A 26,596-nucleotide genomic window follows, 5' to 3' on the forward strand; every position below is an offset into this window, starting at 1 on the left:
CACTATACATTTACCCAACGAGGTAGCACTTACTGATTAGCCAGTAGAAAGTACTCCAGTTGAGTAGAGGTATTGCACAAAATGGTGGCTTCTTCTTGGGTAAATATGCAGGGCAGGATTCATTCTGGCACCATGCTCCTGTCACAAAAATTAAACCTCAACAGGAAGCACTTACAGATATAAATAAAGCAGGTGCCCGAGTTGAAGCTCAAATTCATTAACGCATTAATAAGCCCAAAATCTCCGCGAGCACGCGAAATTTCGCGTGTTCGTGGAGATTTTTTGCCGTTTCACGAAATTTCGCGAAAGGCAATTTCGCAAATTCCGCCCACCCCTACAGAGCACACTACAGCAATCTCTACTCTTAAAGGACTGCATCATCTACAATAGCAACTCGATCTGAATTATGAACACTACTGTCTGCATTGTTAATTAAAAGCAGTACTCACACACACAATCCCTCTTTACAAAATAAAACAACATAAATTACAGAGAACTCTACAATGAATAAATAAAAACAATTCAAATTGGGATTTCATCTCTCCACAGTCTACACTATTCACTGTTCCTTTGGACTTCCAAGATAAATTTGGTCATTTTACTAAACCTATAACTGATATAAAAAATTTCTTGAAGCAAGTATACTAAAACAATATTGTGTATGTTTCAATAGACGTTCTAATTACTTAACTACTGGATTCTGTAATTATACAAACACCACGCAATCTAGATTGTGAACCCTGTGAACTGCAGTCTACACCAAATCCAGTGGTCATTCACAAATCACAGCCACATACCGTTGGATTCGGAAGCACGGAGTTGGTTGCACATGATCAGAGGGGGTACACAAAAATCATCACGGACTTTAACTGATGACATCCTCAATCATAGAATCAAGACCCCATTTCACTGTTTGCACCTGCTGTACCACAGTATACTCCACCGACTACTGTCAACCAAGCCCAATAATCATGTGCAGCAGTTAGCTATGGAATCACAAACTGTGATGCACCTCAACACACAAACTTCTGAAAAAAGCAAGCAGCAGGTAATATCGGACATCATCCATTGTGGGATCAAGACACCATTCCACAGTTGGGACCTAAAGTTGGATGAACCTGATCGAAGAGAGTACCTTCATCTCCACTCTCAAATGCAGTTCTAATATCGTCCATTGTGGAGTCAACACACCGTTCTACTTTTGGAACCTAGAGTTGGTTGCAGCTGGTAGAAGAGAATATCTCCATCTCCACTCACAGATACAGTTCTAACATCATCCATTGTGGGATCAACACACCATTCCTCTGTTGGGACCTAGAGTTGCTTGCACCGCATCGGAGGGGGTACACAGAAATCATCACAAACTGTAACTTCTAACATCCTCAGTCATATAATTAAGACCCCATTTCACTGTTTGGACCTGCTCGACCGCGGTGTATTCCAGCAATACCAGTCAACTAAGCCCAATAACCATGTGCAGCACTTAACTACAGACGCACAGAATCGGATGCACCTCAACAGACGGAGTTGTGTGAAAAACCGGCAAAAGGTAATATCGGACATCGTCAATTGTGTGATCAAGACACCATTCCAATGTTGGTACCTAGAGTTGGTTGTGCCTCATCAGAAGCTATACACAAAAATCATCACACACTTTAACTTCTGACATCCTCAATCATAGAATAAAGACCTAGTTTCACTGTTCGAACATGCTGTACGGCTGTGTACTCCAGCAACTGCAATAAACCATGCCTAATAATCATGTCATGTGCAGCAGTTAACTACAGAAGCACACAGTCTAATCCACCTCAACGGAAGGAGTTCTGTAAAAATTAAGCAGAATGTAATATTGGACATCTTCCATTGTGGAATCAAGACAACGCTCCACTGTTGCAACCTAGAATTGGTTCCACCTGGTCAAAGGGAGCACCTTCATCTCCACTCTCAGATGCAGTTCTAACATCATCCATTATGGCATCAAGACACCGTTCCACTGTTGGGACCCAGAGTTGGTTGCAGCTGGTCAAAGAGAGTACCTCCATCTCCACTCGCAGGTGCAGTTCTAACATCGTCCATTGTGGGATCAAGACACCGTTCCACTGTTCGGACATAGAGTTGGTTGCACCTGATCGGAGGGGGTACACCGAAATCATCACAGACTTTAACTTCTGACATCCTCAATCATAGAATCAAGGCCCCGTTTCACTGTTCCGACCTGCTGTACCACGGTGTACTCCACCGACTGCAGTCAACCAAGCCCAATAATCATGTGTAGCAATTAGATACAGAAGCAAGGAGTCTGATGCACCTCAACGGAGGGAGTTCTCTGAAAACTCAGCAGCAGGTAATATCAGACATCATCCATTATGGGATCAAGACACCGTTCCACTGTTGCGACCCAGAGTTGGTTGCAGCTGGTCAAAGGGAGTACCTCCATCTCTACTCGCAGATGCAGTTCTAACATCGTCCATTGTGGGATCAAGACACGTTCCACTGTTCAGACCTAGGGTTGGTCGCACCTGATCGAAGGGGGTACACTGAAATCATCACAGACTTTAACTTCTGACATCCTCAATCATAGATTCAAGACCCTGTTTCACTGTTCCGACCTGCTGTACCGTGGTGTAATCCACCGACTGCAGTCAACCAAGCCCAATATTCATGTGCAGCAATTAGCTGCAGAAGCACAGAGTCTGATGCACCTCAACGGAGGGAGTTCTCTGAAAACTCAGCAGCAGGTAATATCGGACATCATCCATTATGGGATCAAGACACCGTTCCACTGTTGGGACCCAGAGTTGGTTGCAGCTCGTCGAAGGGAGTACCTTCATCTCCACTCTCAGATACAGTTCTAACATCATCCACTATGGTATCAAAACACCGTTCCACTGTCGGTACCTGTCGGACTACTGTGTTACTATTATACAGAGCACTCCATGCTCCTGGGCCTGAGGCTGGGCTCTGTGTGCCTGTGTTGCGGTAGCCAGCATTAATCTCGGGAGCCTTCCGGGCTCGCAGACCTCGGCCTAGGACCTTCCGCCGGCACGTGGTCGGCCCTCTTTCACATACAGCGGTGTCAAAAGGTGAACTGTGGGGCATATATGCGTCACAGCGGCCATGCCGGTTTCTGAGTACCAGCAGGCTGAGAGCATCTTTCACGCACCCACCTTCGCTCACAGCGCCAGCCTCGTGGCGGTGTAAGCTTCGCAGACCTGGCACACACGTTTGCCAATCCGGAAGAGAACCACACCCAAAGAAACGTGCCTTTTATTCATACCCCTATGCTAGCCTTGCATACGGTGAGCCAGCCCACTTCCCTAAACATTTGGGGGGAGGAGGAGGCACGTACGTGCTACCATTCCGTAATCTTCCCTACTGACTGTACTATCATGGTTGCGTCCACTGTCCACTTCACTCAATAGACCATCAGTGTATGTAGACATGTACATGTCTGTGCTCTGCATACTCAAGTCTGTCCGGCACATCCCCTCAAGACTTTGCATTGTATACTTTTATAATCGAGAATTACTTGCCACCTTCGCACATACTTTGCTCTCATCTCTCCCCGCATTCTGCATAGTGAGGCAGAGGTGCCATGCCATGTTTAGTTGTATACATGGCTAGCCATGGTTCCCACAGTATGTAGTGTCATTGAGTTTGCTAAGTGCACATGTTGTTTCTCATGTTGAATGTCATTATATAAGGTAGAGCGTTTATTCACGAGCAGTGGTTAATTCCATTTACATATCGCTATCTTAAAGAGCATACAAACGTATTTCTCACAGGTGAATAGTGCGACCACAATGGCAGTCATTCATTACTATCCAAGAATGTCCAACTACACGACGCTTCTACACAGCCACCAATCTTGCGTCCTTTCTTAAAAGGACGCCAACTCCCAAAATAACACCAACATTCACACAGCTTTCTAACGACAGTTATCTGCTTCTCAATAACATACACTCCTACGGAATATGAGCTGGCATACCGCATGTCCTTACTGTTTCAAACACAGTAACTTCCTGTGGCAATATCTATTCCCACCCACACAAACTCACTCCCAAACTTCAACTTGGCCTTCAATTTCTAGTTTGAAAACACATTTCAAGAAACAAACCAAACTAAAAGTACCTTTGTTCAGAACATAAGTCTCCCTCACTTCTGCAAAAGAAATTTATTGACTGCAGATAGCACGAATTTCAAATAAAATGTACTCCCTTTTAAATACGAACCGCCAATTACACGTTGTGAATTGTTACACAATTTTCAACACATGTCACACTCAAGGTCTGGCACACTTTTTTAACACAGTCTCCTACAGCCTTCTAACACGCTTTCAAACTGTTCTTCTTTTAATAGCAGACTACATTCCGACATTCTTTCGATCATCTCTGGAATAACAGGAACAGTGCCCTTAATTCTCACCCTCTTTGCGGCCATCCTACTACTAATTCTACTTCTAGAAATGGCTACGCTCTCTATGGTAACAACTTTGTCCGACAGAATGCGCCTCTACGCCAAGCTACATCAATACTGTAAAAAAACTGAAAAATGTTTTGTCTGCCTGCCTCTATCTGTTATCGGAGCTAGCTACAACATAACATTTATCTACACTTATGCAATATGCGTACATCCATCGTTTGATTGCAAAACTTGTCCATTCGACTGGCGAATGGATGTATGCCTTGCCAACATCTCAACAATCGCTCCAGATATCCAGCAGGTAATGTAGTATCTTGAAAACCATGAACGTGATTGTTCTGGCAGCGGAGCAATGGCGAATGCAATGCAAAAAGGAATCGCAGCACAATGGGATTCCTGCGCAGCCATGAAAGATCTCCTGCAACGTGCGACCTTTCATAACATCGCACATTGCCTGCCCATTCAAATTACCGCTCCAACATTCGAGGAACATTACTGTCCCTTTGAGGATATGAATTGGATCGCTTCGCTTTTCTCATACGATGGCAACAATAGCCTCTTGGAATGTTACGCATCTCAAGCAGCTGAAGAACTTCTGTACTAGAATCTCCAAGACTTGTAAGAAACTCACATTAATCTTGAATGGATTTTTTCCCATCTTTTTTAACTTTTTCCTTTAATTTTTTTATAATACACTTCAATCTTGCTACTTTGATATAATAACTTTCTAAGTATACTCAGATATTTGACCTCTATCCTCATTATTCCCCCCTATGTCTCCAGTCTAACCAGGAATCGGTGATAAATGGCCTATGCAAATTCGCAAATTTACTTCCAAAATTAACCTAAACCCGACGCCCATTTAGAAACCATGTCTATTCTTTGTGCACACACCTCTCTGCTTGCCTGTTATTCACAAAGCCCTTTCACACAATTTTACTCAAAGTCAGCCTCTGCTCAGAACCTCACAATAAAAATGTAAAAAGACGACTTTGTTTAGGAACTGGTTGGCACAGTGTGGTAATCGTAAACTACCTTTATTTTCATTATACAATGTATTTATTCACGTCTAATAGCTATTCTACAGGTCACATAGAACTGTAACATATAATGTGCAATTCACTGATGCAGGAGCTTCGATTTGACTACAGCAGAAGCAATTGGAGTTTGTCAAAGCTCAATGCCTTAGCTCTATACACAAGAATGTTTTTTTAAAACAGCTGAAGACAATAATGTACGGTTTGACTACAAAGGTACTGAATGTGCTTCTCAGAAGCGAAATGTTTGTATTCATCCTCAAAGTTCCAATGTGGGTAGAACTTGTATCAATTCTGACACGCACCACATTGAATCTACTGTACAACAGAATGCTAACTATTCTAAAGTTGTTAATTTTCTGTTACAAAAAAGTACTGCCAAGGTACATTATAAGTTTGATGACTACATTTAGCAATTTCTTTTTTATTTCTTTCTTTTCTTAAATGATACATGTGGTAATCGTATCCTACCTTTATTTTCTTTATAGAATGTAGAGTCATTCAACTGTATTAGCTATTGTTTATTTTACATGTAACTGTAACATGTAATATACAATTCACCGATGCCGGAGCTTACGTTTGAATACAGCAGAAGTGGTTCAACTTTGCATCAGCTGGATACCCTAGCTCTTGCACCAGTAGGTCCAATTATGGCACTTAAATAAAGAGACTTTCTATATAATTTTCAATCTCCATCCCTTTATTACACACAACCACTTTCTTAGACACAACTCATTTTACCATTTTCCTTCTGTGGCATTGCAACCTTCTGCATTATATTCTTCATGATTATTCCTTTATTCCTGCTTCCTAAAACACTACATTTGACTCTTCAGAACAATAGGGATGAATAGTTCGTTTCACACTCCCTCTATAGTATAAACGAACACTAACACTACTTACACAGGTATGCTACAGTGGCCAGTATCCTACAGCGCCCACAGCACATCACTTCACAGCAATAAACTCACGACTTACACTCACAGTTTCATCCCTAAGTCTTCATACCGCTACCACTGAGTACTTTGCTTCCCACTCTCGCTATACTCTAAACGCATACTAACACCACCTGCACAGATATGCTACAGCGCCCACTATGCTACAGCGCCCCAAGCACATCACTTTACAGCACTCAGCTCACAGTTTAGATGCCCGGTTTCATCCCAGAGTGTACCGGCACCTCACCTCAGCATCATCTCACAGTGGGCAAAACAGCACTTTCACACCAGTAGGGATAAATAATTTGCTTCACACTCCCTCTAAAGCACACCCTACCGACCCTACAAACCTCACAGTGCTCCTACCCTCCTCTTTCCCACTTTTTTCTCCCTTTTTTCCTCTTACTTGCTTCAGCAGAATCACAAAATGGCGGCCAACACTTCCTAGTTGCAACCGCTCGCACCGCTGGCAGCCAATCACCAGCAAGCTTGTGCTCGTAACGCCTCAGCCAATCAGATGGTAGAATTCCAAAATATCGATATCTGTAAATTTCGATACTTCTCAAAAACTACTCAACGTATTTACACCAAATAAACAAAAGCGTGCTTTCAAGACCAAGACCCTTCTCCCTTCCAAATTTGGGTTAATTCCGTTCACCCGTTCGACCGGTAGCCTTGTCTAATGTTTCCTATGAAAATTAATATTGAAAAAACATGTTTTGGGACCCCCCTTTTTTCGCGGCCCCCCTTCACGAATCACCCACAAAGTTTCAACATAGGAGCTGATCTCAACAAAGAATTAGTTTTGAAAATTTCACGAAGATTCATCAATCGGCGCCAAAGTTATGGCAAATAGAATGTTGCCATTTTTCTATAGTAACTTGGTCCTAACTATAACTACCTACTGGCGACCGCCAGTGGGTAATATATAAATATATATATATATATATATATATATATATATATATATATATATATATATATATATATATATATATATAAGGACCACCACTTGTTCCTTTAAAGAAAAGCACGGCAGACTCCGGAATCTTGTGAGGCTTTATTAAGATCAAAGTTCGCGTTGCTGGCAGTCCATGAGATACAGACATGTAAATGTGCTGGCAGTTCATGAAACGATGGCATACGCGTTTCAGTGATGAGTCGCCTTCGTCAGTGCCGGTTCCATAGAGTCGTGAGCAAACAGTACAGCTGTTGTTGCTCCTGTTCATGTTTAAAAATTACACATGCCCCTCCTCCGCATCATGTGCTAATGCAAAGCGATGACACTCCCACAGGCAGAGGGATGCTGGGACTTGAAGTCCGAGTGAGCGGGTGAAAAATTACCAAACTGCTGCAAACATCAAGTGATGCTCCCATATCAATGAGCACGGGCCACAAACCAGCTCGAGTGCCCGCGGGGGTGTAATTCAAAGGTCTCACTGGTTCCTTCATCAGGCACACTGAGTTGCCTCCTCTCTCCCCAATACAGTCCGTATGGCCAAATGGCGGTGCAGCTGTTCGGGGGGGGCGCCTTGTTTTGCCGAAAAACAAAATTACCACAATGCTGGTTTCTCCAAGGTGCTCCAAATCGAGAGGGTGTGCCGTTTGTCTGCCTCCAGCCTGCGGACTAAACACAAAGACCACCGCTTGTTCCTTTAAAGAAAAGCACGGCACACTCCGGAATCTTGTGAGGCTTTATTAAGATCAAAGTTCGCGTTGCTGGCAGTCCATGAGATACAGACATGTAAATGTGCTGGCAGTTCATGAAACGATGGCATACGCGTTTCAGCGATGAGAAGCCTTCGTCAGTGCCGGTTCCATAGAGTCGTCAGCAAACAGTACAGCTGTTGTTGCTCCTGTTCCTGTTTAAAAATTACACATGCCCCTCGTCCGCATCATGTGCTAATGCAAAGCGATGACACTCCCACAGGCAGAGGGATGCTGGTACTTGAAGTCCGAGTGAGCTGGTGAAAAATTACCAAACCGCTGCAAACATCAAGTGATGCTCCCATATCAATGAGCACGGGCCACAAACCAGCTCGAGTGCCCGCGGGGGTGTAATTTAAAGGTCTCACTGGTTCCTTCATCAGGCACACTGAGTTGCCTCCTCTCTCCCCAATACAGTCCGTATGGCCAAATGGCGGTGCAGCTGTTTGGGGGGGCGCCTTGTTTTGCCGAAAAACAAAATTACCACAATGCTGGTTTCTCCAAGGTGCTCCAAATCGAGAGGGTGTGCCGTTTGTCCGCCTCCAGCCTGCGGACTAAACACAAAGACCACCGCTTGTTCCTTTAAAGAAAAGCACGGCACACTCCGGAATCTTGTGAGGCTTTATTAAGATCAAAGTTCGCGTTGCTGGCAGTCCATGAGATACAGACATGTAAATGTGCTGGCAGTTCATGAAACGATGGCATACGCGTTTCAGCGATGAGTCGCCTTCGTCAGTGCCGGTTCCATAGAGTCGTCAGCAAACAGTACAGCTGTTGTTGCTCCTGTTCCTGTTTAAAAATTACACATGCCCCTCCTCCGCATCATGTGCTAATGCAAAGCGATGACACTCCCACAGGCAGAGGGATGCTGGGACTTGAAGTTCGAGTGAGCGGGTGAAAAATTACCAAACCGCTGCAAACATCAAGTGATGCTCCCATATCAATGAGCACGGGCCACAAACCAGCTCGAGTGCCCGCAGGGGTGTAATTCAAAGGTCTCACTGGTTCCTTCATCAGGCACACTGAGCATATATATATTCACTGAAAAAAAAACCCATAGGTTTCAGGCACGTTATAGTTAGGAATTAGCATTTCAAACACCTTAGAAATTCACTGAAAAAACCATAGGTTTCAGGGGTATTATAGTTAGCTGGACTTTTCACTCGTACAAAACCATTGATCTTCCCCCGTTATAGTTAGTTCAGCTAACTATAACTCGCAAGCCCGCAATGCACTGCTGATGACATCACATATTACATCACTCATGACATGGTCAGTGACATCACTCATGACATCACTGATGACATCTCAAATGACATCACTGATGACATCACTGACGACATCATCCAGTGAATGTGTGTTTTTCAGAAAATTACATATGTTTTATATATGTATATCTCAAGGTCGATGGAAGAATAAATGGGTATATAAGTGTCTAAATGGATGATTTGTTTTTGCAAAATTGATTGTATAACTGACTGATTAAGTGTATATTAGTGAATACATGGCTTAGTGAGTAATGTTTAAATATGTAAATATCTGTATCAGTCTCTCACTTTGTGTATAAGTGGCTGCATGGGATGGTGAGTAGCTACATGAGTGTCTATATAGGTTATTAGTTGGTTTTTTGAGTATCAGTATGAGTTTCTGAGTGTCTGTATGGTTCGGTGGGGGATATTACGTAGTGCATAGGTGCATGAATGAGTGACTCACTGTTTGTATGTGTTGAAGACAGCATGTGTGCAGGACTGTATGGGTGGATGAGTGTGTGCATGGGTGTGTTAGTGAGTGAATGACTGTCTCAATAGTGTATTTATGAGTAACTACATATGTTTTAAACTAGTATATGTGACTATTGGTGTATATAAGTGAGTATATGTGAGAGTGAGAGATTGGAAGAGTTCCTGTATGAATAATTATGTGTTTCTATAAGTGATTGTTTAAAAGACTAAGTATGTGTAGGTTTCTGTAGAAGTAATTGTGGTGGTGTGTGTATAACTGTATATGCAAGTAAATGGATGTTTGATTCTTTATTAGTAGGAGTGACTATGTGTGTGAGTAACTCTATGGATGAGTGGCGTTGTGTAACAGGACGTATAGGTGTATGAGTACATATGATGAGTGAGTACATGTATGAGTGACTGTATAGGCCTGTTGGTGAATGAGTGGATGTGTATGTGGATCTTAGAATTACTGAATAGGTTGTTGTAACTGGTATTGGTATGTCCATTGTTTTGAAAATTTTATTTTTTATTTTTGAATGTGTGTATCAAAGGTTATATTAGGGGGAGAGGAGGTCTGCCACTCTATCACAAGGATGATGTCATCAGTGATGTCATCTGTGATGTCATTTGAGATGTCATCAGTGATGCCATGAGTGATGTCACTGACCATGTCATGAGTGATGTAATATGTGACGTCATCAGCAGTGCATTGCGGGCGCGCCAGTTATAGTTAGCTGAACTAACTATAATGGGGGAATTTCAATGGTTTTGTACGAGTGAAAAGTCCAGCTAACTATAACGCCCCTGAAACCTATGGTTTTTTCAGTGAATTTTTAAGGTTTTTTTAAATGCTAATTCTTAACTATAACGTGCCTGAAACCTATGGTTTTTTCAGTGAATTGCAAAGGTTTTTTAAATGCTAATTTCTAACTACGCCTATAGAGATAGGACATGTGAAGAAAGAAGAAAAACGCACAGAAAGAAAAAAAAGAAATGCAGAAAGAAGCAACAGAAGTCCTCAAAGACGAAGAAAAGTGCAGGAAGAAGGATAATGTGCAGAAAGAACAAACAGAAGAGCAGAAAGAAGCCTTGTTTCAAAATCATCCTGTACTCTCAACTTTTTCAGATGGATACTAGTGGTAACTGAGTCTGACTACCCAGTCCTAGAGCCAGTGCTATCTTAAAAGACACTCAGAATACAGTAAAAACACCTCCATACACTAGGGAACACTATGCGTTGGGGTCCCCCTGTGATTAGCATGATCTCCTCTGTAAGCCCCTAGTATATAATAGGGCAGGGGATTAAAACTACTTCTTAAAACGCGCCACAGGGCGTGTTTGCACACGTCACCTCAGGCCCTGTCCCCTCTCTTCCCCACTGTGTAAACACGCCCTGTGGCCATTTTAAGTTGGGAGATTAAGTCCCCTTGAATCCTGAGGGTCCCTAGGGTCCAACTAGACCACTAGGTACCTCGAGTAAGCACCACAGAGCTACGTTGCAGAGAGGTGTAAAAAGTGGCATGGCCTGGACCACCTCTCTGCAACGCAGCACAGTGGTGCTTACTAGAAGCACCTGGTGGGCTAGTTAGCCCCCAGGGGCCCTCAGGATTAAAGGGGAATTATTTCCCTAACTTAAAACGCGCCATAGGGCGTGTTTGCACACGTCACCTCAGGTCCCGTGCCCTCCCTTCCCCACCGTGTAAACACGCCCTGTGGCCGTTTTAAATTGGGAGATTAAGTCCTCTTGAATCCTGATCGTCCCTAGGGGCAAAATAGCCCACTAGGTATGTCCAGTGAGCACCATTGCAGAGAGGTGTAAAAAGGGGAACGGCCTGCACCACCTCTCTGCAACACAGAGCAGTGGCGCTTACTGGAAGCACCTGGTGGGCTAGTTGGCCCCCAGGGTCCCTCAGGATTGAAAGGGAATAATTTCCTCAACTTAAAACGCGCCGCAGGGCGTGTTTGCACACGTCACCTCAGGCCCCGTCCCCTCCCTTCACCACTGTGTAAACGCGCCCTGTGGCCGTTCTGTGTTGAGAGATTAAGTCCCCTTGAATCCTAAGGGTCCCTAGGGTCAAACTAGCCCACTAGGTACCTCCAGTAAGCTCCACAGAGCTGCGTTGCATAGAGGTGTAAAAAGGGGCGTGGCCTCAGAATACCTGTCTGCAACGCAGCTCCCTGGCGCATACTGGAGATACCTGTTGGGCTAGTTGGCCCTCAGTGACCCTCAGTATTGAGGGGGGAATTAATTCCCCAACTTACAACTGGCCAAGGGGCGCGTTTGCAGGGTGCTGCAAGGAGGGGGTGTGGCCTCCGGCGCAATGCCGGTCTTTAATTTATTTTATTTTTTTAAGAAGGAGGGCTGTGTGGCCCCCCTTCTTTTTCTAATTTATGGATCTATGGATGAGTGGCGTTGTGTAACAGGATGTATAGGTGTTTGAGTACATATGATGAGTGAGTACATGTATGAGTGACTGTATAGGCCTGTTGGTGAATGAGTGGATGTGTATGTGGATCTTAGAATTACTGAATAGGTTGTTGTAACTGGTATTGGTATGTCCATTGTTTTGAAAATTTTATTTCTTATTTTTGAATGTGTGTATCAAAGGTTATATTAGGGGGAGAGGAGGTCTGCCACTCTATCACAAGGATGATGTCATCAGTGATGTCATCTGTGATGTCATTTGAGATGTCATCAGTGATGCCATGAGTGATGTCACTGACCATGTCATGAGTTATGTAATATGTGACGTCATCAGCAGTGCATTGCGGGCGCGCCAGTTATAGTTAGCTGAACTAACTATAATGGGGGAATTTCAATGGTTTTGTACGAGTGAAAAGTCCAGCTAACTATAACGCCCCTGAAACCTATGGTTTTTTCAGTGAATTTTTAAGGTTTTTTTAAATGCTAATTCTTAACTATAACGTGCCTGAAACCTATGGTTTTTTCAGTGAATTGCAAAGGTTTTTTAAATGCTAATTTCTAACTACGCCTATAGAGATAGGACATGTGAAGAAAGAAGAAAAACGCACAGAAAGAAAAAAAAGAAATGCAGAAAGAAGCAACAGAAGTCCTCAAAGACGAAGAAAAGTGCAGGAAGAAGGATAATGTGCAGAAAGAACAAACAGAAGAGCAGAAAGAAGCCTTGTTTCAAAATCATCCTGTACTCTCAACTTTTTCAGATGGATACTAGTGGTAACTGAGTCTGACTACCCAGTCCTAGAGCCAGTGCTATCTTAAAAGACACTCAGAATACAGTAAAAACACCTCCATACACTAGGGAACACTATGCGTTGGGGTCCCCCTGTGATTAGCATGATCTCCTCTGTAAGCCCCTAGTATATAATAGGGCAGGGGATTAAAACTACTTCGTAAAACGCGCCACAGGGCGTGTTTGCACACGTCACCTCAGGCCCTGTCCCCTCTCTTCCCCACTGTGTAAACACGCCCTGTGGCCATTTTAAGTTGGGAGATTAAGTCCCCTTGAATCCTGAGGGTCCCTAGGGTCCAACTAGACCACTAGGTACCTCGAGTAAGCGCCACAGAGCTACGTTGCAGAGAGGTGTAAAAAGTGGCATGGCCTGGACCACCTCTCTGCAACGCAGCACAGTGGTGCTTACTAGAAGCACCTGGTGGGCTAGTTAGCCCCCAGGGGCCCTCAGGATTAAAGGGGAATTATTTCCCTAACTTAAAACGCGCCATAGGGCGTGTTTGCACACGTCACCTCAGGTCCCGTGCCCTCCCTTCCCCACCGTGTAAACACGCCCTGTGGCCGTTTTAAATTGGGAGATTAAGTCCTCTTGAATCCTGAGGGTCCCTAGGGGCAAAATAGCCCACTAGGTACGTCCAGTGAGCACCATTGCAGAGAGGTGTAAAAAGGGGAACGGCCTGCACCACCTCTCTGCAACACAGAGCAGTGGCGCTTACTGGAAGCACCTGGTGGGCTAGTTGGCCCCCAGGGTCCCTCAGGATTGAAAGGGAATAATTTCCTCAACTTAAAACGCGCCGCAGGGCGTGTTTGCACACGTCACCTCAGGCCCCGTCCCCTCCCTTCACCACTGTGTAAACGCGCCCTGTGGCCGTTCTGTGTTGAGAGATTAAGTCCCCTTGAATCCTAAGGGTCCCTAGGGTCAAACTAGCCCACTAGGTACCTCCAGTAAGCTCCACAGAGCTGCGTTGCATAGAGGTGTAAAAAGGGGCGTGGCCTCAGAATACCTGTCTGCAACGCAGCTCCCTGGCGCATACTGGAGATACCTGTTGGGCTAGTTGGCCCTCAGTGACCCTCAGTATTGAGGGGGGAATTAATTCCCCAACTTACAACTGGCCAAGGGGCGCGTTTGCAGGGTGCTGCAAGGAGGGGGCGTGGCCTCCGGCGCAATGCCGGTCTTTAATTTATTTTATTTTTTTAAGAAGGAGGGCTGTGTGGCCCCCCTTCTTTTTCTAATTTATTGGCCCTGGGGACCCAATCCCCCACGGCCTGCACCCTAATTTTTTTTGTTGAAAAAGAAAAATTGTGGCCCCCCTCCCAAGGCCTTAATCAGCCCCGGGGACCCCAACCCCCGGGTCATGGCCTTTTTTTTTTTATTCTTTAGGAGGGGGGCTGCGTTGCCCCCCTCCTCAGGCCACTAATGGCCCCAGGGACCCCATCCCCCGTGGCCGGCCTTTATTTTTTATTATTTAAAGATATATATTTATAGAAACACCTAGGACACGCTGGACAAACCGTATGTACTTATCACCATGACGATTTACGTGATATTCATTCAAAGGCGACTATGCATACAATGAATCCACATGGGATGTATTTACACCTCTAGTGAAGCTCTGACGTGTCTGATGCCCTACCATGCCTAATCCCGGCGCCCCCGCCGGTGGGTGATTCACTGTTTACTTGACTCACTAAATATTTTGGATAGTGACTAAACTGTGTGAATATCTGTATCACTTTGTCAGTTGTTGTGTAAACTGCTGCACTAGTTGGTTACTAGCTACGTGAAAGTCTATATTATTTATTGATTAGTTAACTGAGTATTTGTGTAGGAGAAGGAATGTGTGTGTGTGGTTCGGTGGGGGGTGTGTGCCTGCCCAAAGATGTGTGAATAGTTGATTCAGTAGGTATATGAAGTTAAAACTACATGTTATAACAGTTGTTTGGGTGAGTGAATATCTTTATGGGTGTGGCGATGAGCAAATATATGTCTCAATGGTACATGTCCAGCAAACAAGAAAAACAAAAGCCAGCGTATGTGTCAGTTGTTGTATATAGATAAGTATACATAACACTCAGTGATTGTGTGAGTGACTGTATGGATAACTGTATAGTTGTAATAGTGATTTTAAAACACATTTAGTATGAGCTATTATCTATATGAATAGATGAAGTGGTGTTTTTATAAGTGTATAGCTAAGTAAAACTAAGTATGATCCATTGTTTGCATAAGTGAGTAGGATGACTTCATAAGTGATTAGGATGTGTGCTGGTGTGTAATGTCGATATAGGTGTATAAGTATATTTGATAGTGTTCTATTGATCATTGACAGCGTGTATGAGTGAATCTATAGGTAAGTGATTAGATGTGTGTATAGATCTAGGAATCACTGAGAGGGTGTTTACAAACTTGTATTGGTGTGTCAATGGTTTTAAATCTGGCACTCTTTATTTTACAGTGATGAAAGGTTATACTAGTGTATGATGAGGTGTATCTGATTGTCACGTGGATGATGTCATCAGTGATGTCATCAGTGATGTCAGTCAGTCAGAAAACTTTATTTCGGCTATCAGCCATAAAAGTTCATACATCACAATATTTTTAAAACAATAAAAGTAATAAAAGGAACAACATTAAAAGTGTGGTTGGGTAGACATATGGGTATACACTTAGACCAAAACAATAAGTTTTACAGTATATTAAGAGGATGGTACAAGGGGATACCTTATCATGATATTGAACGTCTTCTAATCAACCACATTGAAAATAAAAATTTAGCAATCACTGTAACAAATACAGGCGATGGATCGTATTTGAACAGCCTAAACAAATCTCTATAGTTTCTTACCCCCAAATTTTTGGCGAGCTGTATAATCCATTTTCTACGGGGGTTTGTATAGGCTGTACAGAAAAATATGACGTGTACCTCTGTCTCTTCATCAACACCACACCCGGCACAAGGCTGTCTACAGGAACCAGCCCACTTATTCATTCTACAAAAAAGAGGAAGTGATCCATGTCTAAATTGCATGTAAAGTTTCTTAACAATTAACGGATGGATCAGGTCTAATGCAGGCTCAAAGCTGTATCCAATCTTCACCTCGAGGAATACCGAGGTCAGATTGGTTCTATTTTCTGTCCGCAGGACCTGCATTAAATTATATTCCTCCAGAGCTTTGGCCAAAATCTTTTTTGGTAGAGCAGGGCATAACTCCTCAGGTGTATGCCAGAGTTCTTCTCTCCCGATTGCCCTCAAAGATTTTTTTACATGGGCTAGCCACGGAATGTCGCCTGCCTTTGGGAGCATCAAGATAGATTTCAGTTCCTCCCGAAAGTTTGCAAGTTCGGGAGTGCTCCATAATCGGCGCCAATACATGACCGGGCGTGTGGCTACCAGATCAGCGATTGGGTATATGCCCAAATCCATCCTGAGAGGGTGGATGGGGGTACTCGTAGGTAGTGCCAGTAGTTGTCTCATAAAATGGTTTTCTGACTTGGTTAATATCTGGGCTGAGTCATGACCCCAGAGTTCAGCACCGTATACCACCACCCCTCTCGCCTGAGTTTTGTATACCTCTACTAGTGGGCTAATTAGCTTTAATGGGCTTTCTTTGTACATCTTTAGGATGCCCCCTGTTATCTGTGTAAATTTTAAATTAGCTTTTGATATCTGGGGACCCAATTCAAGCCCAAGTAGTCGAAAATGCTCACCCGTTCTAGATATAGACCATCCAGTTTTGGGATGGGGCAGTTTGTAGCGTCCACGTGAAGAACCATATATTTGGTCTTGCTGACATTTATGACCAGGTTCCTTTTCCTGAAGAATGAAGCAAATCCATCCAGGACTCTTTCCATCCCCATAGGGGTCCTGGACAGGAGCAGGGTGTCATCTGCGAACATTAATGCTGGTATTTTCCTGCCCGCCAACCTTGGTGCATCTACATCTCTTAAATCCAAGAGTTCATCTACCAGCCCATTTAAGAAAAGAGAAAAAAGGGTTGGTGCTAATACGCAGCCCTGCCTAACTCCCTTCTCAACTCGAAAAGGGGAACTTAGTTCCCCATTTAGGCCGAACCTGACTCTGGCAAAGGTGTCTTTATGTAAATGCTCTAGAAGGTAACATAGGTGGGGGGGCACTCCCATCCCTTTTAACAACTCCCACAGCTGTCGGCGATCTACCATGTCGAAGGCAGACTTTAGGTCTACAAAAGAGAGATAAAGGCTGCCTCCTTCTAGAATAATAGATTTCCAATGGATCATCTGTAATCTAAACAGTTGATCTATTGTTGACATTTTAGCTCTAAAGCCCACCTGCAGTGGTGTTAAAATGTTGGATTCATCCATCCATTCTTGGAGTCTCCCTAATAAAATGCGCGCAAAAATCTTCTGGCCCACATCAATTAAGCTGATCGGTCTATAGTTTGCCGGATCAAGAGGGGAGCCCTTTTTGTGGATGGGTATTATCTCGGCGCCGGCCCAAGTCGGGGGTAGCGGCATTCCAGCCAAAATTGCATTAAAAAGAGCCAATAGATAGGGAACCCAGATGTCCGGCTCACTCTTGTATAGATCACCTGGGATCCTATCTAGGCCTGGGGCTTTATTTGGGAGTACTTTACTCAGAGCCGTTTTGACTTCAGCAAGTGTACACATTTGAACCGCACCCAGATTAGGGGGTAAGATTTCATTAGGCAGGGAAGCAGGGAAGTCTAGTTCTATTGTTTTAAAAGCATAAAGGTCTTCAAAGTGATGACGCCATATTTCCTCCCCTAAGTTAGGTTGTACTGCTTGTTGGGAACCTGATGACCCTGTTTTAACCAAATTCCAAAATGACCTTGAGTCCCTTTTCTTTAACGCGATAGAGATCTCCTCCCATCTATTAAATTCCCAATCTTTTTTAGCTTCCTCAGTGACTTTCTTAAAATGTATCCTCGCCTCCTTGATCAGTATCTTATTTCCCTTTTTTTTCAATTTGTTAGGAGAACTAACTTGGCTTCCCAACAGGATTTATTTTACCATGCGTTTTTCCCCCGCGTGGCTGCCTCCGGTTTCCTCCTAGTTTCTCGATAAAAATGGGTCGCCAGGATGCCACAGAGATCTGCATGTGTAGATCCTATCGTTGCCTGAGCTGAGGATCCCTCTCCCAAAGCAGCATCACCCAGCACCCTCTCCAGAAGGGGGTAGATCTCCCTATACATATCTTTTAACTCCGTATGGGATTGGGCGATCTTCTCCCATCTAACTCTTCGAGCGCCACAACTTGTAACCATGGCCGTTAGAGGAAGCAAGTCTCTGCCCAGTTGAGAACTATTTCTACAACCCTCCATAATTGCGACAATGGGGTTATGATCACTTTCACAGGGTTGTTTTACTTCGAATTCCAGGATCCTAGACCACAATCCCATACTAAACATTATGTAGTCGATGATGGAAGCGTGTCCATTCCTCTCAAATGTAAACTTGCCTGGATTATCTGCCGGAAATCTACCATTGCATGCTCTTAATGAAAAAGTGAGGGTTAACGAAGTGAGTTGGAGAACCAAAGGTGTCCGACCCTCCGTAGTGTAAGAATTACATAAGGGAATTGCCCATACTTGGTCCTCTTCCTGTGACACTGGAATGGACAGCCCATTCAAGGGTTCATAGTGGCAATTAAAGTCGCCACCGATAATCAGGTGTCCTAGGTTGGTGGATAAGCTCAGGAATTCCTCTAGGCTAGTGAGGGTACTGGAAACCTGGCCATAATTCACTGGGCGAGAGTAGATGTTAATCAAACTCAGCTCGTGATTGTCCTGAAAGGTCATTGCTAGGCACATAATATCAGCCGAATCAGTGTTGATCTTCCTGATTACGCAGCCCAGGTGCGTTCGCACCCATATAGTCAGCCCACCAGATGGCCTCCCCCTTCTGGACCTCATTGCCGATTCCCAATACGTAACGTACCCTAGGCGGTGGTAGGCCTTCGATGCCCACGTTTCCTGAAAAAGACAGATGTCGTGCTCATCAATGAACTCCCCCCAATCGTCGGAGTCCATCAAGGAGGATAAGCCCGCCACATTCCATGATAACATTTTTAGCCCCTTAGCATGATTTGAGCAATGGATATCAGAATGTATGGGTTGGGGGGGAATATCTCCAGATGGAATTCTCATATTTTCCCTAATGTTGTCGGTTAGCCCTGGAGGAGTGGAAAGCCTAGGAAGTGTCGAATAGTTGGAAGAAGAGACGGGGTAGATCTCCGTTATCTTTGGGTAACGTAACTCCAATTTGTTCACCCTTGTTTGGTGGTTTATCCCTTTGGTACAACTATCATCTAGCTCAGGGATCAGGGCAGATACGAGGAGACTGCAGTCACCCCGTTCTAAACTCCTGACATTCCTGTCCTTCCGTGATGTCACACCTTCAATCTTTGGACTAACCTGACAGAGAGGGGGTTCCTGCACACTCACCCAGGTGAGGGCCTCCCCCTGCACAGGATCGCTAGGTCCAGCATCGACAGCTGGCAACAGTCAATCGACACAATCAAGCAGGCTGAACCTATTGTGACATGGTATATTAAAACGTAAATCATGTTGGAATGCCTCTGGGATTCCTTGCGGTCCTGAACCCAGCCCACCTGTAACCTCATATGGCTTCACTGGGCCCATCCTATAATTAAATACTTCCAACGGGTAAAAGTGTGGTAGAAAGGAAGTTTGGATTCCATTGACTATTCTTGGCCACCGCCCAGGTACTTAACCACCTTTTTTCCCTAAAGTTAACAACAATGCAATCTCCCCTTGTGGTTTTCACACCCTGGCCTACCCACGCCACTCTGCGTACCATCATTATCTCCCCATTAAGTTTAGGCGGGAGGGGTCTATTTGTGTTGAACCAGTGGATTACCTTATGCTTCAGGGACAAGTAAGGTTCAGCTCTATCAGGGGGCAGTTCAGGGACGCCTGTTAGAACCACAACATAGGGGCTGCACTCTGGGGGCAAATCAATTCTCGACAGATCCCTATGACTTGTGGGTATATTTTTGCTGGAATCCTTAGGAGAAGGTGGTACGAGTTGTTGTAAAGGCCGCCCTATTCGACTCATGTCTCCTGGGGCCTGCACATTTTGGGGGGGGGGGTGGAAGAACAGTTTTTCCATCTTTATTGGATAATATGTCCCTTCCAGTTGGAGGTGAATTACAAGAAGGATTAGGGACTTGAGCTAGTTCACTTGGTTTGTCGAAACATGAGGGGACAGTTTGTGAAAAAAGGGCCTTCTGTCCCAACTGCGCCATTGCCGCAGAGTTCAAATTAGTGGCATTGGCTATCGACGTTATTTTATCTTCCAGTATGGATAAACGCTTAATTAAAGGGGACAGGCTCCCAGCAATTACGGATTCCATTTTTGCCCAAAAGGCATCATTAGTGGGGCCCCGTGGATCCTCTTCCCCTATCGGTAGAAGTGTGGTAGGGACCGCGAGGTCCAGCATAGGGCATCTGGGTGAGCCATTTTCCTGTGTCAAAGTGTTAGGACCAAAATTTATACTAGGGGAGCTTTTTTGTTTTTTCCTAGTAGAATTTCTCGTAGGGCCCCCTTCTCGTTTCTTCCCCTTTGAAACTGGTGGGTTCGTACCTGAGCACTTACTTCTTGCACTCGGGTCCGACATTGACCTAGTTGTAGCAAAATTAGTAAAGATGGGGGCGGATGGAAGGGGCTCGGGACCTAATAGGTTGGACTCTGTGGGCTGGCATCAGAGGAAGTGAATAGATTAGGGCCAGCAATGGAGCCTAAATTTGTTAGCAGTGGTTCGTCTAATGGACCATCAGAATGCAAAGTCATAGACTTTTCGGGGGAAGGTACTAGCCTAATGGCTCCCAATGAGGAACGCTTTCCTGATAGTGGGTCCAATGATAAACGGCGTTCTGTGGCAGCAATCTCGTAGGCAAGGACGTTACTAGCACAGGTGATGACATTTTCCAGAGTCCCAGCAACGTTGCAACCCTTGGAAGGCAGTCTCGTAGATCCAGTAGCCATAATGCCTATGCCAAGAGTAACACTCACAAACTACGTGTATCACAATCAGGTCGAAACCGAAATGGAATTAATATACAGGTAGCGGTGGTGTCAGACCATAGGCAGCGAGGCCGCCAAGGGGTGCGGGAAAGAGGGTGTGCCCAGCCCAGCCTCACACAGCCTCTAACGGGCTCAAACGGGCCCGTCCTTGGCCCGGGCTTCGCCCGGCGCGCGCCCCCGCGCGCGTCCCGCGGTGCGTGACCTATGAGATGAATTTATGTCCTACCACCATTTACACAGGTGCCCCCTGGGCAATGTAGTCCTCGCAGGTAGGTGGGAAAATCAGCAGCAAAGTCTCAGGGTACGAAGCGGCTCCCGCGCAGAGTACGCGGCAAGCTGTTTTTGAATGCCTTGAGACCCTGGACACAGGTGCAACGAGTGATGAGCCCCGCTGGGCCCCCTGGGCATTGTAGTCCTCGCAGATAGGTGGGAAAATCAGCAGCAAAGTCTCAGGGTACGAAGCGGCTCCCGTGCAGCGGGAGCGGCGAGCTGTTTTTGAATGCTTTGAGACCCTGGACACAGGTGCAACAAGTGATGAGTCCCGCTGGGCCCCCTGGGCAATGTAGTCCTCGCAGGTAGGTGGGAAAGTCAGCAGCAAAGTCTCAGGGTAGGAAGCGGCTCCCGCGCAGCGGGAGCGGCGAGCTGTTTTTGAATGCCTTGAGACCCTGGACACAGGTGCAATGAGTGATGAGTCCCGCTGAGCCCCCTGGGCAATGTAGTCCTCGCAGGTAGGTGGGAAAATCAGCAGCAAAGTCTCAGGGTACGAAGCGGCTCAGTGATGTCATTTGAGATGTCATCAGTGATGTCACTGACCATGTCATGAATGATGTAATATGTGACATCATCAGCAGTGGATTGCGGGCGCGCGAGATGTAGTTAGTACAACTAACTATATCTGAGGAATTTCAATGGTTTTGTTCGAGTGAAATGTCCAGCTAACTACAACACCCCTAAAACCTATTGTTTTTTCAGTGAATTTCTAAGGTTTTTTAAATGCTAATTCCTAACTATATCAGGCCTGAAACCTATGGTTTTTTCAGTAAATTTCAAAGGTTTTGTAAATGATAATTTTTAATGTATTAATTGTTATACTGATTTTTTATATACTGATTTACTACATTGTTTAAACTGTTTATTTTTAGATATTTTATTTTTTTAATTACATTATACATTACAATATAAAATATACTTTCTCAGAATGAATTACTTTAGTTTAAATACTTTGCAAATAGGCAATAGACTTTTAAGTACAGTAGTGACAGTTGTTGCAATGGGCAACACAATTTCAAACACAAAGCAACATTGAGCTCATTGGGAATTTCTAGTCAAATGCAATTAGTTACTTTATGGATTACTTTTCTAACCACAGGACTGGATGCTAGATTCAGTCCTTGGACATCTCCTGTAAACAGTTGAGTAAAAGCGTTTTGGTTACAGTATTGATTTTTAAGGATTATTATTGTATTTTAAAAGTTGACACTTAGAAACTTTTTCCCCTAGAATCACCAATGTTATCCTTTTTTTTAAAATTTTTATTTGTTGACAGGCTGACAAGTAAAACATACATTAATACATGTATTGACGGACATATGTATATAATCAAACACAGATAAAAATAGAAAGAAAAAGTATGAATTCTCTGATAAATTATAACATTCTTTCAACACAAGACCAAAATAAATAGCCCTGGAAACGAATTTATAAAAGAAAAGAATAGAAAAAGGAAAAAAAAAAGAAAAAGCTCGTTGTTAAGCGCATTTGAAGCTTGATATTTGATTGTGCTAAACAGATGGAGAGAGCCACATTATTCCACAAAGGTTCCCCAATTATTTTCATATTTGCTCAAGGAGCGTATTCCCCTAAGGTTCGCTAATGCTAGCTCCATCGAGTGAATCTCAATTACCAGTGCCCACCAATCCCAGACCGTAGGTGGTTCGGAGCAGGTCCAGGCTCTGGCCAAAGTTAATTTGGCACAAGACATAAGTATAGTAACCAGGGCAGCCTGTGGGAAAGAGATAGGATAGATATCTAACAAAACCGAAGCAGCAGTAAATGTGGGTAGCTGAATCAGCTTAATTTTCAGAACCTTCTGAATGTCCCCCCAAAAGGCCTTAAGGCTAGGGCAAGAAAACAACATATGTACCAGGTCGGCTGCCTCGGCGGAGCATTTGGGGCATTTCGTGCGATCGCTGTAGGAGTTGTTAGAGGACCATTTAGAGATTCTTTCGGGCGTATAGTATAGCATGCAGCTTGTTCTAAATTGTTGTAGCCTTAGACTGGATGATCGTACACGCTTGTTGATATTTGACAGGGAACACTCTATCTCTCTTGATGTTATATTTAAGCCTAGTAACCTACCCCACTTATCAGCAAGTTTAAAGCAATCGTTTGATTTAAGACCGTTTAAGAGACTGTAAGTATTACTTATTACTGATTTGTTTTTCGAAGAGTGTAGACAGGTCCATATGTCACTATCTGAAACCTCCAGAACCTGTTTTTTGTTGATCAGATAGTCGTGCATCTGTAGATGTTTGTACCTCATAGTTTCGGGTAGGTCGTATAACAATTTAAGAGTGTTAAAATCTAAAAACCCTTGTGTACCATATAAATCCCCTAAGACACTGATGCCTAACCTAGACCAACTATGAGCGTTGTTATCGTTGAAAATTCCCGGAAGGCCCGGATTGCCCCACAGCTGTAGCTTTGAGTGGAAGAAGGTTGTTTTGCAAAAAGTTAATATGTTGCCCCAGATCTTTATTAGGTCTCTTGCGGTCTTAAATTTGACTCTTTTGAAATAATTAGGGTCGTTTGCTCGTAGCAAGAACATATTTGAATCATGTTTTAACATAAAGGAATGATAGAAAAGTGCCCCTCCTCCGTTAAGTAAAGAGCGGAAGCGCATAACAAAAGCAGACCAGAAATACAGCTTGAAATCATGAAAATTGAGCCCTCCCACATTCGTGTTGTTTTTCAAAAGATTCAGCGACCTTCTCGCTTTTTTGTAGCCCCAGATAAATCTGCTGAGTGCTCCATTTAGTTGCTTAAAAAACATATTATTTAGAGCCAGTGGGATAGATCGAAATAAATACACAAATTTAGGAATTACCTTCCTCATAATTAGATTAATTCTGCCAATTAGGTTCAAAGGGAGTTTATGACACTTTTTTAATAGTAGAATAGTGGATTTAGTTAATTCGTTGTAATTTATGTTATTAATTTCCTGTAGTTTGGCCGTTAATTTGACCCCTAGATATGTAGCAACTTTACAGATCTCAGGATCCGCCACGGCTGGGGTATAATTAGCTATGATTTGCGTCTTTTGTAGATTAAGTTTATACCCAGACACATTCCCGAATTTACCTGCCTCTAAGACGATACCTTGTATTGCCTCCACAATATCTTGTGAGTAGACCGCAATGTCGTCAGCATATGCTGTTATTTTTAGCACCTGTGAACCGGACCTAAAAGGTGCAATCTGGGTTTGGGACTGAAGAGCAAACAAAAAAGGTTCCAATGAAAGGGCAAATAAGAGGGGTGATAGGGGGCATCCCTGACGGGTGCCACGTAAGATTAAAAAATCTGAAGAGGTCAGGCCCCCGCAGCTAGTACAGGCCGTTGGATTATCATACAAAGCCTGTATACCCCGCAAAAATTGTCCCCCAAACCCCATTTTAGACAGAACGCACCAGAGATAGTCCCACCCCACTCGGTCAAAAGCCTTCTCGGCGTCTAACAAGATCATGCCGAGTGGGTGGACTCTACCTCTGCTACATCAAATGCCGTAATAGCCATGTTTACATGCGTTGTGGTGTCTCTCCCAGTTATAAATCCGTGTTGCTGTGGGTTAATAATTTGAGGAAGGATAGGGGACAATCTTAATGCTAAAATTTTTGCAAATATTTTTGCGTCAGTATTTATCAAAGATATTGGTCGGTATGAACCTCTCTCCTCCTTCGGCTTGTCTTTCTTCAGAAAAAAAATTATTTTCGCCCTGTTCCATGATTTAGGAGCTTTTCCATTTAGCCCAACAGATTGCAATACCTTCAATAACAGAGATTCCAGTTCTGCTAAACATGCTTTATATATTTTCAAAGGTATTGTGTCCTCCCCCGTCGCTTTTCCTGCGGGTAGTAAGGCTATGGCCTGATGTAATTCTGCCATGGTTATATTGTCAGACAGTGAGTCCATTCCTGAGATATTCTGTAAGTCTATTAAATGCTCATCAACATAATCCCGAATTGTATCTAAATTAGGTGCGCTTTCTGGGGTATATAATGTTCTATAGAAATCAGCAAATTGTTCTAGTATATCTGGTGGCTGATTATAAATTTTATTGCCATCCCCCCGGATACTTGTAATCAAAGTACGTGCTCTGTCCTCAGCAACTTTATAGGCCAAAATTTTACCAATTTTGTCCCCCCCCTCATATTGTGCTATTTTAAATTTATGAATGCTGGTACTCCTCTTCTGAATAAACTTAGTCTTTGCTTCATTTTTTAATAGGCCAAGTTTAAGGCCAATTTCTGTAGTCGTTAATAAGTTTAATCGGAGTGCTGAAGCCAGTATTTCTTCTTGGGTAGTTATTTTTTAAATCAACAGGGCGTTGCACTTTCTACGTTCCAAATTTTGTCTAATCACGTAGGCCTGAGTAAAACCCCTAATACTTGCTTTGCAAGCGTCCCAAACCGTGCAGCATGCAGCTGAATCCATGTTAATGTCTATGAATTCTATGAGGTGCGATTTAAGTTGCATCATATAGTGTGAGTCTGAAACTAAATATCTTGGAAAGGAGAATGGTCTAGGAAAGGTCCTAGTGTGTGCTATAGTAAATATCAGCATTATTGCGTTATGATCCGAGGAGATTCGGGGGCATAAAACCATGGAGCTAACCTTTAATAGGTTATCGCTTATTAATGCCATGTCCAGTCTTGAACAAAGTTTATGAGGCACTGAGTAATATGTGTATCCCGGTATTTTTGGATACAAATGCCACCATGCGTCTTTGATATTATGGATACGGCATAGGTCAAAGATAGACGACCTGGTTTTGCGCATCCTTTGGAAGCTACCAGGCCTGGTTGTGTCTATATTATAGTCCATAATACAATTGAAGTCCCCCATAATGATAAGGTCTCCCTCCCAATCCAAAAGTTTAATATTCAGCTGGTCAAAGAGCAACGGTTCGTCTGTGTTAGAGCCATACACCACACATAAAACACATTTATGGTTCTCAAGGCTAATCTGAGCAACCGCCCATCTGCCATCCTTATCGCAAGAGGTCTGTAATATTTCAATCCTAAAACATTTATCCTTGAGGATGGCCACCCCCCTAATGGAGTACCCGAGGGTAGAGCATACCACAATATCATATCCCAGTTGATTAAGTAGTTTCTTATCCTTCCCAGCGATATGTGTCTCAGAGAGAAGAGCAATATGCGGGTTGTGTAGTTTTAGTTTTTCTGTGATCAGAAATCTCTTGTTTTTGCTATTTAGCCCCGCTACGTTCCAA

This window comes from Triturus cristatus, chromosome 9 (assembly GCF_964204655.1).
Source record: "Triturus cristatus chromosome 9, aTriCri1.1, whole genome shotgun sequence".
Classification (NCBI taxonomy): Eukaryota; Metazoa; Chordata; class Amphibia; order Caudata; family Salamandridae; genus Triturus; species Triturus cristatus.